Below are 16,613 nucleotides of genomic sequence, written 5' to 3'. Positions count from 1 at the left end.
AAATGATCGAAAATGACTAATATTAGTGTCGAATCCATACTTTTAGGAGTAGCTGAGATTAAATGTGAAAATTCTGATCCCCTGTGCCGCAGCAAGAAGGGTGAGCTCTATATAATAATGATCGAAAATCACCTATATTAGTGTCTAATCCATAGTTTTCGGGATCATTCAGATGAACAGTGACATTTCCGATCTGGTTTAAATGTAAAATCAGCCCCGCCGCTTAGGGGAGGGGAAGAAAGATATATATATAAATGATCGAGGTGTATTTTACAGTGTAGTATGTTTCAGCTGATATTAATTCAGCATCTTGCATCTCGCAAGATTTGGATCTATATCACGCAAACTGGCTGTGAGTGAGAATGATAGACAGGAGTTACGGAACCACTTCTCTATTTTCTTTTAATGAGAGCGCCGAATAATGTCAATATAGGGTATCACAACAGAGCCCACAGTGCTCTATCGGTAAGACTGAATCAAGGAAAATTTCTTTTAGTGCCAGGAATTGACGGTCATGAGAAAGTCTTTGGGAATTACCATTTAAAAACAAGATGGTACAAAAGCAATGAAGCAAAAGCCTCTTGTGAAGAAGTTCGGAAAACTCACGCAAAAGATATTAAGCCAAAGGGACAAAGTACATTCTTAACTATCTTCACATTTACCGGCCATTCTTCACCCAAAAAAACAGGAAGAGAACATTTTCTGTGGTGGTTGTGGAGTTTTTTAAATTTTCATTGGCTTTAACGTGGGATGTGTAAAGAGTGATGGCACGAGAGTCTTCGAATTACAACAGACATGGACCTTATGTATGATACTTTTTAATGCGTACTCTTGCTCGTTATTACTCTATATAAAATAGAATCAGCTGCAAAGATTTCATTCATATTTACCCAAACAGCAGTCGTACAGAATATATATATATATATATGTATATCACTTTTTCCTACTGAAATGTAAGTCGAAACTACTATTCCTCCACGGTAAATCAACTATTTTGAAAGTCAATTCTCGGCGATCACTTTGACAGTTTCTAAAATTCTTTTCTATCTGAATTACGTTCATTGCTTGCTGAATCGAATGGACTTTTAATCATTTTGATATCTTCAAAAATAATAATGTTATGAATTTTTCCGTCGAACATAAATTTCTTCAAAAACAGCTCGTGTCATCACTTAAAAATAGTAACCCGAAAAAAACAACGAAAGAAATAAAACTTTGAAGAGTTCAGAATGTTTAAAACCCTCGTTTTGAATTTTCAATATACTGCCACATTAACTGTAAAAAATTCAAGCAAATCTAAACTTTGAGCAACACGTACTGGATGATTTCACATTAACTGATCCTACTTCGAATATTTGACTCACTCACTGTACGCAAGATTTAAGATTCTTCAAGCTTAATCATTACGTTATTACTAATTTGCCACACAGATATACCACATGTTAGCACTTTCATGTTTTTTAAAAACAAAAAAACTTTAATTACCACTTAACCTCTTTCACTTCACTACACGCTCTATATCATGATTACACTTCAATCACACTTTGAAACAAATCAAAATATAAAACAAATTTAGAGCTACAATAAGAATGCAATTAAAAATACATTAATAAATAACTCTTACGTATAACAAAACAAAAACAGAAAATACTGCTCTTTTATTCAAGTATTTTACTGAACAAACCTTTTGTCTGCGCCAATGTGACGTATGATTACTTCAGTTAGTAAATTTCTCGTCCTGGAGCTCAAACAATTATGTATCTTGTACTCACTTAAAACTTCTCTTCCATCTAAAGAATTCTGCAAAATGGTTAACAGATCCTACAAGAAAACATTACATTATTGTTTACAGTAACTCAAGGATACAATATTGAGAAATCCTAGTGATATGCAGCAATTGATTTTATCACAATCAGTTCCACAAATATTGGTGATGGCAAACGAAAATTGACCAAAATATATTACTATTATTTGAAGATTATTTGAAGCGGTTCCCTCTGTCAATACTTAGCTTCAGAATCACCCGATTATGTTTCTGCCAGTAAGTTTCAAAACACCTTGCTCTTACAAATGGCAACCTAAAGAGTCGAAAGTTTCAGAGAAGGAAGTCTAACCCTTTAACGTGTTTTATCTGTGCCTAATTCTGATTCTTTATTTCTGCTTTTTGAAATACTTTCAGTTCTAAAGATCATTCTACCTTCTGATAATATCAAATGATTATATCCAAATAAAATACGGTTCATTCTTAGGAGCAAGAGTTGACTGCAATATCATTTGGGAGAAATATAAATAACTGTTTCTAAATTAAATCGCCTCTGCTATGCAATAAGAACTATCAGGGAAAAAATAAATCTACCAACAGAATAAACCATATATTACGATACCTTTCATGCAGTATTAAAATACAATATCATATTTTGCGGTAATAGTAGTAAGAATGACATTACTTTTAAATTGAAACGAAAGTGGTTAGAATTTTATGCCTAAACTGTAGACAGCTGTTTAAAAGATTTAAGTATTTTACCACTATAAAGTTTACATATGTATCAGGTAATAATATATACAAATGTCTGAACTTCAATAAAAATGTACATGCTTATAATACGCGTTGAAGAAATTATTTTCACGTCCTATCTAAATTTGAACATAGACCAACCTACGAGGATTTAACTATAGTAACGCCGCAAAATGATGCAGTGAGTCACAGACTGAATACTTACAAAGTTCTGTAGTACCCATTCTGCCTGGAAACTGGTTTCTCCTATTACATTGACCGGTACTACAGCTTGAGCCGTCTTAATTCCTCCTCTTGCTAGAAGCATATTGCAAAGAAAACGGTTATTTTATCCATGTATCTACATATATATGTGTACAGGAACGTATACTATCTTCACTCATAATTGCAATGTGAGGTACAGTATGTCAGTATGGGGTCAAGCAAAACAGTACACAGTACAAAATATTTTATTACAAAGGTAAAAAACATCATTAAAAAAACATCTAATTTTACACAAACATACACTTACGTATTTTACATACACATACTACATGCAAGATTGATAAAGGAATCTTTTGATACAAAATGGCGGGTCTTGCCTAATGACAGTAAGAAGACAGGTGTTAACATGATGATGGCTGCTTGTTGATCAAGCTTTATATTACAGGAACATGTAATTGTTAAAAGTGGATCCTGTATATTGTTGAGTAGTATATGTTATCTAACCAGCGTGTGCAATATCTTCATACAAATTGATGTTGATATTTGAAGACATACGTTAAGCACAGACGATCTCTAACTTCAGTAACGATTTTTTTCTTTCCTTTGGATGCACGGTTTTGGGAGCTACGTTGGACAATGAACGCCATCTTAATTCTTCATGCATACCATTTCAAAGAAAAAGTGGAGAAAACTGAAGGAGATTCTCCCGTATACTCTACCTAACAGTATTGGCAAGATGGAGGGAACACCAAGAATATCATTCGTAACCCAAGAAAATGTAATATCTCAGAATCTGGAAGTTAAGAACGCAAAGATATGAAAAAATATGCGTCTGAACATTCAATTAAGAAGGGGCAGCGACGAAGAAAAGTACATAGAAGGGTCCTAACTAAACTGCAAGAACAATGTGAATTTCAATATCCGTAAGTAACGCCTAACAATCATTTACAGATACCAACAATGATACATTAAGTCAGGGTAACCACTCTTTCGTGATTTCAAAATTTCGTGACATTTTCAAGGTTTCGAGAAAATCTTTTTCCTTAAGTGATCTGCAAAACGTACTTCCTAGTTCACCTCAGATCCGATCCTTCTTAATATCGGAAGTTGTGGAAAGCACTTTATCAATGTGCTTTCTAAGCTCCCATGCAATAAATGGGCTGGAAAGTAGATGATTATTTATAAACCACTTATAACTTATTCAACAATTTTCCAGCTCGTCGAACAAACTACAAAAGATTCGCAGAATTTCTGTGTTTCCGAAACAAATTTCCAGCTTAGCATGAACATAAACATTTAGATGTTACTTCTCGGGCCATGGAAATAATGCTCAACAAAGAATAAGTGCTGCTGGCAAGAAGAAAGTATCACAATGTGGAAGTTTTGATACTGTACGACATTTCACAAATGACAAGCTTCTTGTTGCAAAGCTACGTTCTTTAACATTACCAAAGACTGATGAACCTTTTCTTCGCGAGTTTCAGGGAAAGCTGGCTTAGAAAAATATAAATGAAATGAAATATTTAAGTTTAACGACCCACGGTTATGCCGGTTAGGCTAAAGGAGACGGTGATAATGAGAAATGAGTGAAATGAAGAAAGTGGGAGGAAACGGAAGAACCCCAAGAAAACCCATGAGCACAGTTTTTGTCCATTACAAAGTCCACACGGCGCGAGCTGGGATCGAAGCAGGGATCCTAAGCACCGGAGGTGAACACTCGACCACTGCGATCCCGCACCTCGAAAGCTGGCTTAGCTTAGCTCTTTCCGATTGCAATTCCCTTCAGGCCACTATATTGTTTGCTGCCGGTTGTTTTGTAAAAGATAGCGTTTTGAAGAGCCAGCGATTAGTTATGATTGATTTCAAGAAAAGTAAAAACATAAAGTAAGCTAAGTTTGTAAACATGGCTAACTTATACACCGAAAGATGTTTTACGAAAAGCCAAGACTATCGGAAAAAGACATTCTTGAATTTCGAAAAGATTGTCACGTAGGATGCCAGAAATCTGTATTGAAAGTAATGGAGAGGTCACCTCTGGAAACCAAACTGACAAGAGCAATTTGGAGAGTATTCTATTTACAGGTTTCTCTAATTCCTGAAGTTTTAAATTTCCAAGTTTTCAACTCTCCCCTGGAGTCTTGGTCATGAAGGTTAAAAGCAGGAAGAAAAAGAACAGAAACATCAAGGAACACAAAGGAACGGACTTACAAAGAGGACAAGATATGTGGAAAACACATTGTCAAGTGCGTCAGCTATCTGCAGATGGTCTTGAAACAAACTGAAATATGGCAGTCAGTTTGTGCGCCTTTTCTATTTCTGTTGGAAGTTTGCCAACTCATGTTATTTTTATTATAATGCCAATACTGTGAAAATTTTGTCATAACAGCCTTCCATTCGTCACTCAGTCATCCCTTGTCTAGATTTACTTTTGGTTTCGTTAAATGAATAAATAAAATTTCGAAAAACAGTCTCTCTACTTCATTTCTGGCTCCAAATAAAATTTTTGAATCTTCTACCCTGCACTGCGTTTCTTTAAATGTTTTGATAAACCTGACACCGGATTTTCGCTTCCGAATCTCTAATGTGTTCCTTTACTCGTATTTTTGAATTTCTTTTCGTTTTGCCTATGTAACTCTCTTGGCAACTGCATTTTATTTCGCAAATACCATATTTGTCGTTGGCATCTGTGTAATAACTCTTAAATTGGGTGATGTTCTTTTCTAACGTTTTAGGTGGTTTTAAAGCTATACGTAAATCGTATTGTGTGTAGATTCTATTTCCAGAGCTCCTACTGATCTGGAGAAATTTATTTCCCTGACCTTTGATAGGAAATTCCATGACTTTTTCATGACGTATGTCGGATGACGCTGACATATAAACAAAGAATAGATAACGGTGAATATTTATATATGAGAACATTTATTCTATAGAGACAAATAGTAATCAATTGCTCATCGTGCATTCCACTTACCTCCCATAAAAATCTGAGCTACGTCTCATACTGTGACCATTAATGGTTGGCTAAACTGAAATTGGTGTACAATTAATGTTAGAAAAAATATATTTTATAAGACATCTCTGATTTTCAGCCTTTTTCTCTGAGTTTCCTGGCCTGCACCATTTTCACTGAGTTTCCCTGACCATTAGGAACCCTGATTTAATGTAGTTGTCAGTCTAGGAAAAATAGGCAATCCTATCCATCTTTATCCTTCAAGTCGGTTTCAGGTTTATCGGAACTTAAATTCCTTTTAACCCGATTATACCAATTATTTAATAAGGAATAACAATTAGTTCACCATTGGATGAAGATGCCGGATTTATGCGCATACTCAACACGAGGGGTGATGTGAAATTGTTCCTGTGACACTAGAAACGATAAAATTAACTTATACATTCGTGAAAGGAGAGAACAATCCAATTTGCTTATGCACCAGGTCATCTGTAGGTGCGAATTCGATAACACAGAAAGAGTGAAAAATTGAATGACTGGACCAGGACTCGAATCAGGGATCTTCGGCATACCGTGCCAGTGTGTTAACCATTACATTACCCAGAATAGCCAGACACATCTTCTCATTCCTGAAGTCGGTGCTCTCCGCTCCGACTACATGGTTTGTACCACAGCCTAGATGCTGTTCTTGGACTTGGACAATTAAGAAAAAAAACTCTTATTTTCTCCTTGCATGAATATATATGAAATTACGCGTCAAAAGGTGTTCTCAATACATGAATAATGGATTATTCAACCGCAAGAGCTAGGCCGTAGTACAAGATTGTAGTCTGAGTGGAGATCACAGACTTCAGGAGTGAACGTGTGTGTGTGTGTGGCTGTTCTGAGTAGCGTAGTGGTTAATGTATCGGCACGGTATGCCAAAGGTCCCCGTTTAGTCATTCACTTTTCACGTGTCGTGTAATATTGTTTATTCACTTAAACTTACCTTGTATATTCACAATCAATTCTGAAATCACCACTATTTTCTTACAGGCACCTCTTAAGTGGGAAAAGAAGGTGATCTGAACAGCACTACTAACCATTTGAAGGTTTTCCTCTCATAAACATCTGAGAACGTAGGTTTTAACTTCATATAATAACATTAACAATATCTCTGAGGTCAATCTGAAACTTTCAAATGATAACTCTTATAAGAAGTAATAAATTTGGATTCTAGAGAAAAAAATGTTACTCGTAGAGATTAGGGGCGGTGTAACAATCGAGAGAAAGCATGGGGTCTGGAACAAAACCCCATAGAGCTAAAACGTGGTTTGGAGAAAAGTTCCTAACGGGGAAAAATGGGGTCTCGGGCGAATTCCAGAGCGGTGTTCATACGGAAAAATGAAATGAAATCTTTAAGTTTTACGTCCCACGTGTATGCCAGTTAGGCATAAGGAGACGGTGATAATGAGTGAAATGAAGAAAGTGGGAGGAAACGGGAGAACCCCGAGAAAACCCACGAGCACGGTGTTCATACTGAATCTCCAGCGAACGAAGCTACTGTGTTTATTACAAAATTGTTTAGCACTCGCTCCAGCTCAATTCACAGGCAGTATTCAATGACCTTTTAGTATACTATAAAACCCATGGATACTGACTGACTGACAACAGTGCATGTGCCAAACTATGCAGTTCAAACCGGTATAGCTACAAGACGAAACTTGGCATCAATAGTAATCATTAAGTGTTGAATAGTGTTCTGCGGGCAGAATCCAAGAGACAAGGGTGATTGTGTTATAGGAACAACACAAATCAACGACTATCTTTGGAAGATAGTATCTTATATTTGCATCTAAACAGAAATACCCTGTGTTTCGAAACGACATAAAATTACAAATCTTCACAAAATTAAAGATTCTAAACAGAATTTCCTGATTTTTCCGGTTTTCTTGGTCGAGTGGTCACCGTGTAAATAGCAAGTTTCGATTATTCAGGGAAAGAAACTATCCGAAAAGCATGTAAATACGTTTATTAGGGTGGATCGAAGAAAGAAATGCAGTTTTGTAGCTCTCACCACTAAAACGATTAAATATATACAGTATGTTATAGCTGTTTTAAAATATAGGATCCAGACAGCTGTAAAACGTTGTTAAAGTAGCCAAAATTTCAACAACAATGGCCATATCCGCTGCTGTAACAATACTTCACATTAACGGTTGAAATACATACTTTGCGACGTCTTTCTCATAGATAATCAAGTCCTTTCAATAATAGATATTTAGCCTTTCTGAGGCTTAAAGATACCTACTTTTGTCTCATTAATAAGAGTCATCGTTTGAGTACGGTAAAGTTACAAACTCTTCCATTCACTCTAAAATTTATCACAGAGATGATAATTTGCCATAACCATACCATTCATGTGCACAATGTAGGTTTGAAGTTGAACTGTAATCGAAGTTAAACTTACGTGGCTCCGGTGAGTTATTAACCGCTGAATCCAACACGTCTTCACAGTTTAAACTTTCGTACAAATACGTTTCAGCGCTTTCACCAGCAGCAGCGGTAATAACGGTAAAGTCACACACCTGAAACTGAAATTATATGCAGTACTTACTGAAAATAGATTAATTCGTTGTACAAAGGATACATGCTAGTTTCTGGTGATGTTTCAGTTACATGTGTAATCTTTTAGAGAGATATAGCATTAAAAAGACTCGTTAATATGTTTGTTAGTTTTTGAATTAATTTCTTGGTACCAATAAATTTAGAACGTATTTTCATCTCGTGAAGCTTTTTTTTCTTTCGGAAAATCTACCATTTTCGGCATGAAACATGCTATAATGACTTGAATGTTATTACAAATTCAATCTTCAATAAAAAGAAACGCATTGTGTAATGTTTAAAGACATAGTTTCATTGAGGCTAAAAGACAAAACGAATCCACTACAAAACAAACAAACAAACAAACATACACACACAAAAAAAGTAGATCCTGTAGCACACAAACTGATCTTAACATTTCGCAGAAATCAACGCCACGCGTCTATTTAAATATATATCATGTTAGCCATAGCTTCGTCGTCACAGCATTCTTTTGGACTAGAAAGACAAGAATACAAAGAGGCCACTGAATAATCCACTCTTTCCTCACAGTTGAAATACTCGGTCAGTGTTATGTGTTACAAAGTGAATTAAGTCCCTCACCAAGAAAATAACTACATAAATAAGTTTTGGAGAAGCGAAAAGAATGCATCTTGAAAGATAGCTATACGTTGGATAAATAGCATCTTGAACTATAGCTACACGTTGGATAAATATTTTCTTCAACCCCGTATCGTATTGTAGAGAATATTTTCTTCTCATTGATTGCTCTATCAAACAAGTAGAACTAGAAGCGTAATGTCGATAGGTGTATTTTACGAATGACAAAAAAAGATGATTTTTTTTTTCCAAAAAGTCAACCTGTAGCATGGTATTTTTTCTAAACGACGATGCGTGGCTGATGGACCAATATCTTGCAACAAGATAGAAATAACCTATAGGCAATTCTGTCATACTGAGATAAGGTCCTTTCAACATGTTAAGGAACACTGTCCCGAAGATGTTGCTCACAAAGAAAAAAAAAGTTTTAGGTAAGTAGATCAAAAATCAAACATCCAAACAATTAGTATGTTGCACTGTGGACTGATTTAAATCAAGAAGATATACAGGAAAAAAACATATCACGGAAGTGATCTCACCTTGATATCTAATACTAAAATTCAGTATTTGCAATACTCTCCTTCCTATAAAGATCAGTATTTCAGATATAGTTCCGACAATAAGATAATGTGCAAAGCTTAGTGGGTTTTAATAACGTGCTTTTTTCCAGAATGGCGCAGCCTGAAAAAAGAAATTGTCGCAAAACCTGTCACGTGTAATCATATGCAGTTTTAAAGTTATGAATATTTATCTGAAAGTAGATCCTATCATAATCACTTCTGAGATATGTGTTCGGAGTTCTACTTTTAACATTCACTTGAAGATGTTACTGAGATACAAGATCAGACGCTCATCCATATTGCAGTCATTCCATGTCAAATCAACACTAAGCTTGAACCTTTCAGATTCACTCAACTTTTAGTACACGGTGAGACAGAAGTCCACTTTTTTTCTTTTTACTTTTAAACATATTTTTGAGAATTGCCCAACCCCACAAAAAATTTCGCATTTTTATATACATAAGTTGTCATAAGTCCGTAACCCTCAGTCATATTTCTAACTAACTAATTTCCGGCCCATTTTAAAGTTGTTGCAATGCCCTTCAATTGATATGCAACACAAGAAAGTCTGTAAATAAAAACAAAATTACAGGAACAATTATGAACTGATTGCAACTAAACTTAGTACAAAAATGAGTACATATTATACCTTACTTGATTGTCATCATTGTGATCCAACAGTTATGAATATTAGCAAATGAATTAGATATTTTCGCTTTTAGGAAATGTGCTCTATTAAAATTAGTGTATTGATAAAGTATCTGTTATTACTAATTGGGGTAGCTCGAATAAATACCCTAAAAAACGTACTTAGTTAATTAACTGTATTTCTGCTGAATTTCGTACCTCATTAACAGAAGAACTACTACTTTCCGTTGTTTCTGACACTGGAGTGGAACAAGATATCGGCTGGTGTAATTTCATATCCTCCTTATACTTCTCGTAGCTCCTCATAAATCTAATTCGTGGACCCACCTTTGGGATTAACTCCTTTATAAGATCCGGAGTGAGATGTTGCAACGTGTCGTCGTCAATTTCTACAACCGTAAATACGAATTCAGTGATGATTTTTAAGGTATTAAAACTGGCCCTTGAATCAAAGTAATGACAAAAACAGACTTACGGTATTACGGTACAGCATAGCGCTGCCCGGTACACACTATCCTCAACCGGTCACCGCAGAGAACTCTCTACTCTTCGCCCTCAAATAATATAGCTTTGCACTATTTTATTTGTGGGTTCAGAAAGTTCGTCTCCACGACAATCGTTTAAGGAAGGCGCGACACACCTCACCGTAATGGTCCAGATTCGGACGGAATCACCTGGACGAAGACCTAAAGCGTGTTATGAAAAATAGATGAGAACATCACCCACTTTCATAGATTGCTTTCAAGTGACGTAACAACCATATTCTTACTTCGTCATGCGATCTAGAAAAAGAGAAAACAAACAAATCTAAACATTAGAGTGCCATTTATTCAATAGTTAAACATACCTGTAACATATTGAGTATTTTAGATATATTGCCCCAATTACGTAGCAAGTTCGTAGATACGTTTTGAAATCGTTCACAAGAACAGTTTTAGTTTGTCGTGGCGCCTGTTATTGTGATCACATTTTAGTAGACACACTACGAATCCGAAATAATCTTCTTGTAGAAATTGTCCTTTCTTCCAATTTTAAGAGTTTATGAAACAGTCTTTCCTGGCTGACGTAATAACAGCATTATGTTGCAGCTACTGTTGGAGAAAATATGTTATCCAGACATTTTCACTTTAGTCGGTAATCATGAGTCCATTACCTTCAAGTGCACCTTGCGAAGTCCTTTGTTTCACTTGTAATCTCGATCACGCCCCCCAGTCGTTATAAAATATTACTTGGGGCTGATTTACTTTGACAACGACTTACGTAAAAACCATCAAAACATCCATATCAATAACACTATTTTTACTGATTGTTTACACAGTTTTGCGAATATCGATGTTTCTTAAAAAAGTATTTTAATATCTATATATTTTCAAAGTATATTGGGGTCTAGGCTTGACTTTGTTCTAGAATTTTTGTCAAGCCATTGTTTGCACACACACACTTACATCGAAAACTAACTATTTCGTCTCCAACTCTCATTTCTTTCCTTTTCCTTTTCTTCTACCATGTCTTTAGCACCACCAGGCGGCAGCACGATCAATGAGAAACATATACCACACAAAGTGTACAAATTCAGATGAACGTCACATAATGCACTAACGCAGAATTTGCGTTTATACGAAAAATATTTTAAGCAAAATTTTGGTACAGTTACATTGGCGGTCGAAAGGAATGTACGTGCACTATTGAATAATGGTAAACGTTCGAGAACCCTGACTGTAGTTTCACTTCAATAATCATCACTGTTCCAAAGTCAAGATGAACACTAGTTCACAAGGAATTTTATAAGAACTTTCGTCGGGTTATACTTCATCAGATGAAAAAGTTTCATTTAACGTAGAAAAACGACGAACGCGTGGGGCATTTATATGCATACATAAAAGTTTATGGGGCTTTTATATGTAGTCTTTTTTTCATTCGGCACTGTCACTAAGTTAAACATTTATATGTGCATGACTCATAATTGATATACAAATAATTCTCATGATATACCTTTAATATTTGAATTACAATATTGCTATATGCGCTCTTATTATTAAAAATAACACAAACATTATACGAAATCATGGCATTATTTAGAGGTAAAATATTCACCTTTGTAAAGCATGAAAAACTTGCTAATCTTTTTGTCTACTGCTGAACTCAAATGTGATTGCAACAAAAATACCAAATCATTTTCTTTTATTTTATATTTTCTTTCTTGGGATGCATTATATTTCTCGTTTCTTCTTCTAACTTTTTCACCTCTGCGATAGTCAGCCATTATCAGTTTATTTTCCCAATTTACAGGTTCACTTTCATCATAGCTTTCGTTTGTTACAATGCCAAAATGCTTCAACACAGAATAATTTGCTTTTACATTTAAATGAAGACTAGCAGGGCTGACGCCTAAACTACTACACACAGAATAATTTAACAAAATGACAATTTGAGGTATGTACCTCTCCCAAGAAGTATGTTCTTCGTTACATAATAATTTAAACAACCTATTCGTCTCCCTATGAATTCTTTCTACAGTTGAGCTCTTCGGATGGTAAGGAGTTACATAGTGAATTTTAATACCATACTCTTCCATTTTAGATTTTAATTTTGCCGATACAAAACATCCACCATTGTCCACCAATATGGATTTTGGAATTCCCATGGTTACAAAATAGTAATATTCTAAACATCTTAAAACACATTTGGTCGTTGCATTTCTGATTGGGAACATTGTGTAATATCTACTAAATACATCCAAAATTGACAATGCAAATTTATTTCCAGTATGAGAAGGTGGATAAGGTCCTAACAAATCAATCGAGACCATGTCTCTTACGTTCTTTACGGCTACAGTTTGTAAAGGTCTAGCTGGTGGCGAAGTTTCAACTTTCGTACGTTTAGACACGACACAATCACGCAAATAATTGCTGATATCTCTACGCATAGATTTCCAGTAACAACAATCGCTTATAAAACCTAAAACCTTTTCGAAACCAAAATGCCCTTGTTCATGATAAGTTTGAATTACATCATTCACCAGAGAAGGAGGAATACAAATTTTCCATTGATTAGGAAAATGATAACTGCGATTCAACAAAATTTCATTTTCAATTTTGTAAAATTCACCAATATTTCGATTCTTAACCTTAATATAATGATCATTGGGATTCTCTAAGTACGTCATGATATTTTCATACTCTGGGTGTTCTCTTTGTTTGCTGATTAAATCTTGTACAGACAAATGTTTAAAACAAGAAGGCAACACTTCGTACTTATTAACTACATGTTTTTCAACCTCAGGAAACAGAATAATACGTGACAATGCATCGCTAGCTTGATTATCTTGGCCTTTAATATACACAATTTGTACATCAAATCCCTGAATTTGTAAGCTCCAACGAGCAAGTCTAGAGTTCCACCGTCTCATTTTGTGCAAATATACCAATGAATTATGATCCGTGTAAATTTTTACATGCCTTCCATACAACAATTGAGACCAACGCTTAAGCGCGACTACAATTGAAAGACATTCACGTTCTGTTACCGTGTAATTTTTCTCTGCAGGTTTTAACGTTCTACTATAAAATCCTAAAATATGTTTCTTACCATCTACTTCTTGAAAAAGAATATTTCCCAAAGCAACTGAACTGCAGTCTGTAATTAAGCAAAAATCATGATCTAACAAAGGATGTGCAAGCATCACCTCTTGAACTAAATAATTTTTCAATTGATTGAAACTATCTTCACAAGATTGATCCCAAATCCACTTTTTATTTTTCTTTAGCAAACCAAACAAAGGTTCAGATTTTTGAGCGAAATTTTCAACAAATTTGGCACACCACGGGAACAAACCTAAAACGCTTTGTAATTCTTTCAAATTTCTAGGTCTTGGAAGGTCTTTGATACACTGTACATAAGAAGGATTTTTTGTAATGCCTTGCGGACTAATGTCAAACCCTAAAAAACTAAATTTCGTGTTACAAAAAGTACACTTTTGCAGATTTAAAGTCATGCCAGCCTCGTAAACTTTCTGAAATATTTGATCCAAAAATTGTAACTGTTCTTCAAAAGTCATAGAAATTACTGAGACATCATCAATATATGAGACTACCTTTTCATACAAACCTGCCCCAAGGACAGTTTGCAAACACAACATAAAAGCAGCAGCTCCGTTTATATAACCAAACGGAACTCGAGTATACTGATACATTTTACCGTTTCAACAAAAGGATGTGTATTGTTTACTTTCTTCACTTAAACATACTTGTAAATAACTTCCAACAAAATCTAAACAAGAAACGAATTGAATTCCATGAAATTTGATGAGAAGATCATCGATCTTATTGACTTTTAACTGCTTTAATTTCACAAATTTATTCAATTGAGTTAAATCTACAACAGTACGAAGTTTACTAGTATTTTTCTTAGCTACACATAACAAAGGATGGCAATGCACGGAGATACACTCTTCCACCACGCCACATTCTAGCCATTCAGTTATTTGTTGTTCAATATTTTCTTTATTCTTAAAGGGTAATGGGTACTGACGTTCTACAATCGGTTGGTCAGTTTCAACTTCGATAATGTATTCAAATTTATTACATTTACCTGGCAAATCGCTAAAAACCAATCTATGTTTCAATAACAAATCATATAATTGCTGTTTTTGAACATTAGATAAATTTTCAATTTCAAGAACTTTTGTTCTAATTTCAGTAACAGAAGGAAAGTGACTTTGGGTATTACGAGTAATTTTACTTGAATTACAAACATCCTTATTTACTTTTACATTATTATGAGACTTTTGAATTTTCTCATCCAATTTATGAATTTGTTCCCCATAAAAATGATACAAAAAATTTACTTCAGCAGCTTCGTTCAAACGTGCTTGTTTTATTTGCTCTACATTTATCTCATTATTGATAGTGTACTTTTCTACATGTTCAAATGCTTTACTGTTTTCTAACAAACTATCCATCCATTCCTGCGTCAGCTGTTTCTTATGCATTTCTAAATTCTTAACTATTGGACACTCTAGCACAGGTTCGACTACATCTTCGTTCTCACTTCCAATAGCAGAATCAGTGTCAACACCATTCACATTTTTTACGTGAAAACTAACCTTATTAACACTCTCTCTAGGAAGTATTTTTACTTTACCTTTATTTTCATTATCAAGAAGGGAGTCACAGCCAGATCTGTGCTCATGCTTTTTAATCGGTACCTTACAAGTGTTAGGGTCGTAACCTACAGTAACAGATTTCTCGCCAAAGTCTAATTTCGCATTAGCTAGCGATAAGAAATCTCTGCCTAGCAGACAATTACAATTAAGGTCACTGACAACAATAAATCTAACATCACAAGTTACAGGTCCAATTTCTACACAGAGGGTAACCTCACCCTTAACAGATTGTGTTCTTTTTCCACTATAATCTACCAGAACAATTTGAGGAGCGGGCTGTAATACAGCGTTTGACACTATGTTAGATATTTTCTTCCACGTATTGTAACTTAACAAGCTAGCCGAAGCATCTGAATCGCACAGAGCATAAAGATTTTCGTTCATAATTTTGACAAAAATTTCAGCAGTAGCATCTAAATTTACATTAGTTTTACAAAAATCTTTAGTTTCCTCTTCGTCAGATGAGAAAACATCATCCCATTGTACTAAATTTATTAGGTTTTTATCAAGCTTTACAAAAACAGTCTGACCATTTGGAAGGAGTGCATTATTTAACTCATTACTATACGTTTGAATTAATTCCCTGCTATGAGCACTCTTCAGGCAGGGTGTTTCTAGTTTGGGGGAGGAAATCTATTTTGAAACCCAAAATTACCTGCAGTGGCATTCATAAAATTCGGTCTCGGTGGCCTGAACCCAGTAGGATTGCCAAAATTCGAAGGATTTACACAATTTCCATTACTGTAACCGGTCTGAGGTGAATTTCTCGTTTGAGAACTACCATTCGCTGGCCTATTAGTCACACCACTAGTAGCTTCACCTTGATTTACGTTAGCATTGTTATTATCTACAACTGAATCATGATTACAGAAACACATACTTTCTCCGTGCCTTTCAGAACTACCATTATTATTACATTTTTTCTTTTTGCTTCTACGAAAGGAATTTTTTCTTTTCCGATTACCTCTGTTGTTTAAATTTTCGTTCGAATGTACCTGATCTGACTCATCACAGTCATTAACATCATTTTGATTATTTTTGCGCTTACCGATCTTATTGACAGACGCCTGATTAACTTTCAGAAACCTATGATTGTTGCTGTTATTACGGTTGTCAGACCTGGGAATTGCTTCTAATCTTTGTATGACAGACAGTACAGAAGACAAATTCATGGTGGACAAAGTTATTAACTCTCGTCGGTAGTAAGGTGGTATCAAATTGAGAATCATACTGATAGATAACGATTCTTTAATGTCGGGATTGATTTCTTGAATCTTATTGACACGAAATTGAACACACTTCCGTCGAATTTTGCGTCATATGGTTTGTATTGCAGTACCATTAATTTATTAGCACGCACCTGTTCGTTCTCAAACTCTAATTTGAACA

The 16,613-nt window shown here is 35.0% G+C and overlaps 1 protein-coding gene and 1 long non-coding RNA gene across 2 annotated transcripts in view; one reads left to right on the top strand and one right to left on the bottom strand.

Moving 5' to 3' along the window:
* hgo (homogentisate 1,2-dioxygenase) overlaps positions 1 to 16,613 on the top strand; it is a 720,105-nt gene that overhangs the window by 332,551 nt on the left and 370,941 nt on the right. The window lies entirely within an intron of this gene.
* On the bottom strand, positions 1,707 to 8,416 carry LOC145686309 (uncharacterized). The gene is made up of 3 exons (XR_014131583.1): positions 8,119 to 8,416; positions 2,721 to 2,812; positions 1,707 to 1,821 (listed from the first exon to the last, which is right to left on the bottom strand). It is a non-coding gene; the product is annotated as an uncharacterized LOC145686309 (long non-coding RNA).

This window comes from Thermobia domestica, chromosome 5, assembly GCF_964235325.1.
Source record: "Thermobia domestica chromosome 5, izTheDome1.hap1.1, whole genome shotgun sequence".
In the NCBI taxonomy this organism is placed as follows: Eukaryota; Metazoa; Arthropoda; class Insecta; order Zygentoma; family Lepismatidae; genus Thermobia; species Thermobia domestica.
This window is presented reverse-complemented; position numbering and strand designations above follow the sequence as displayed.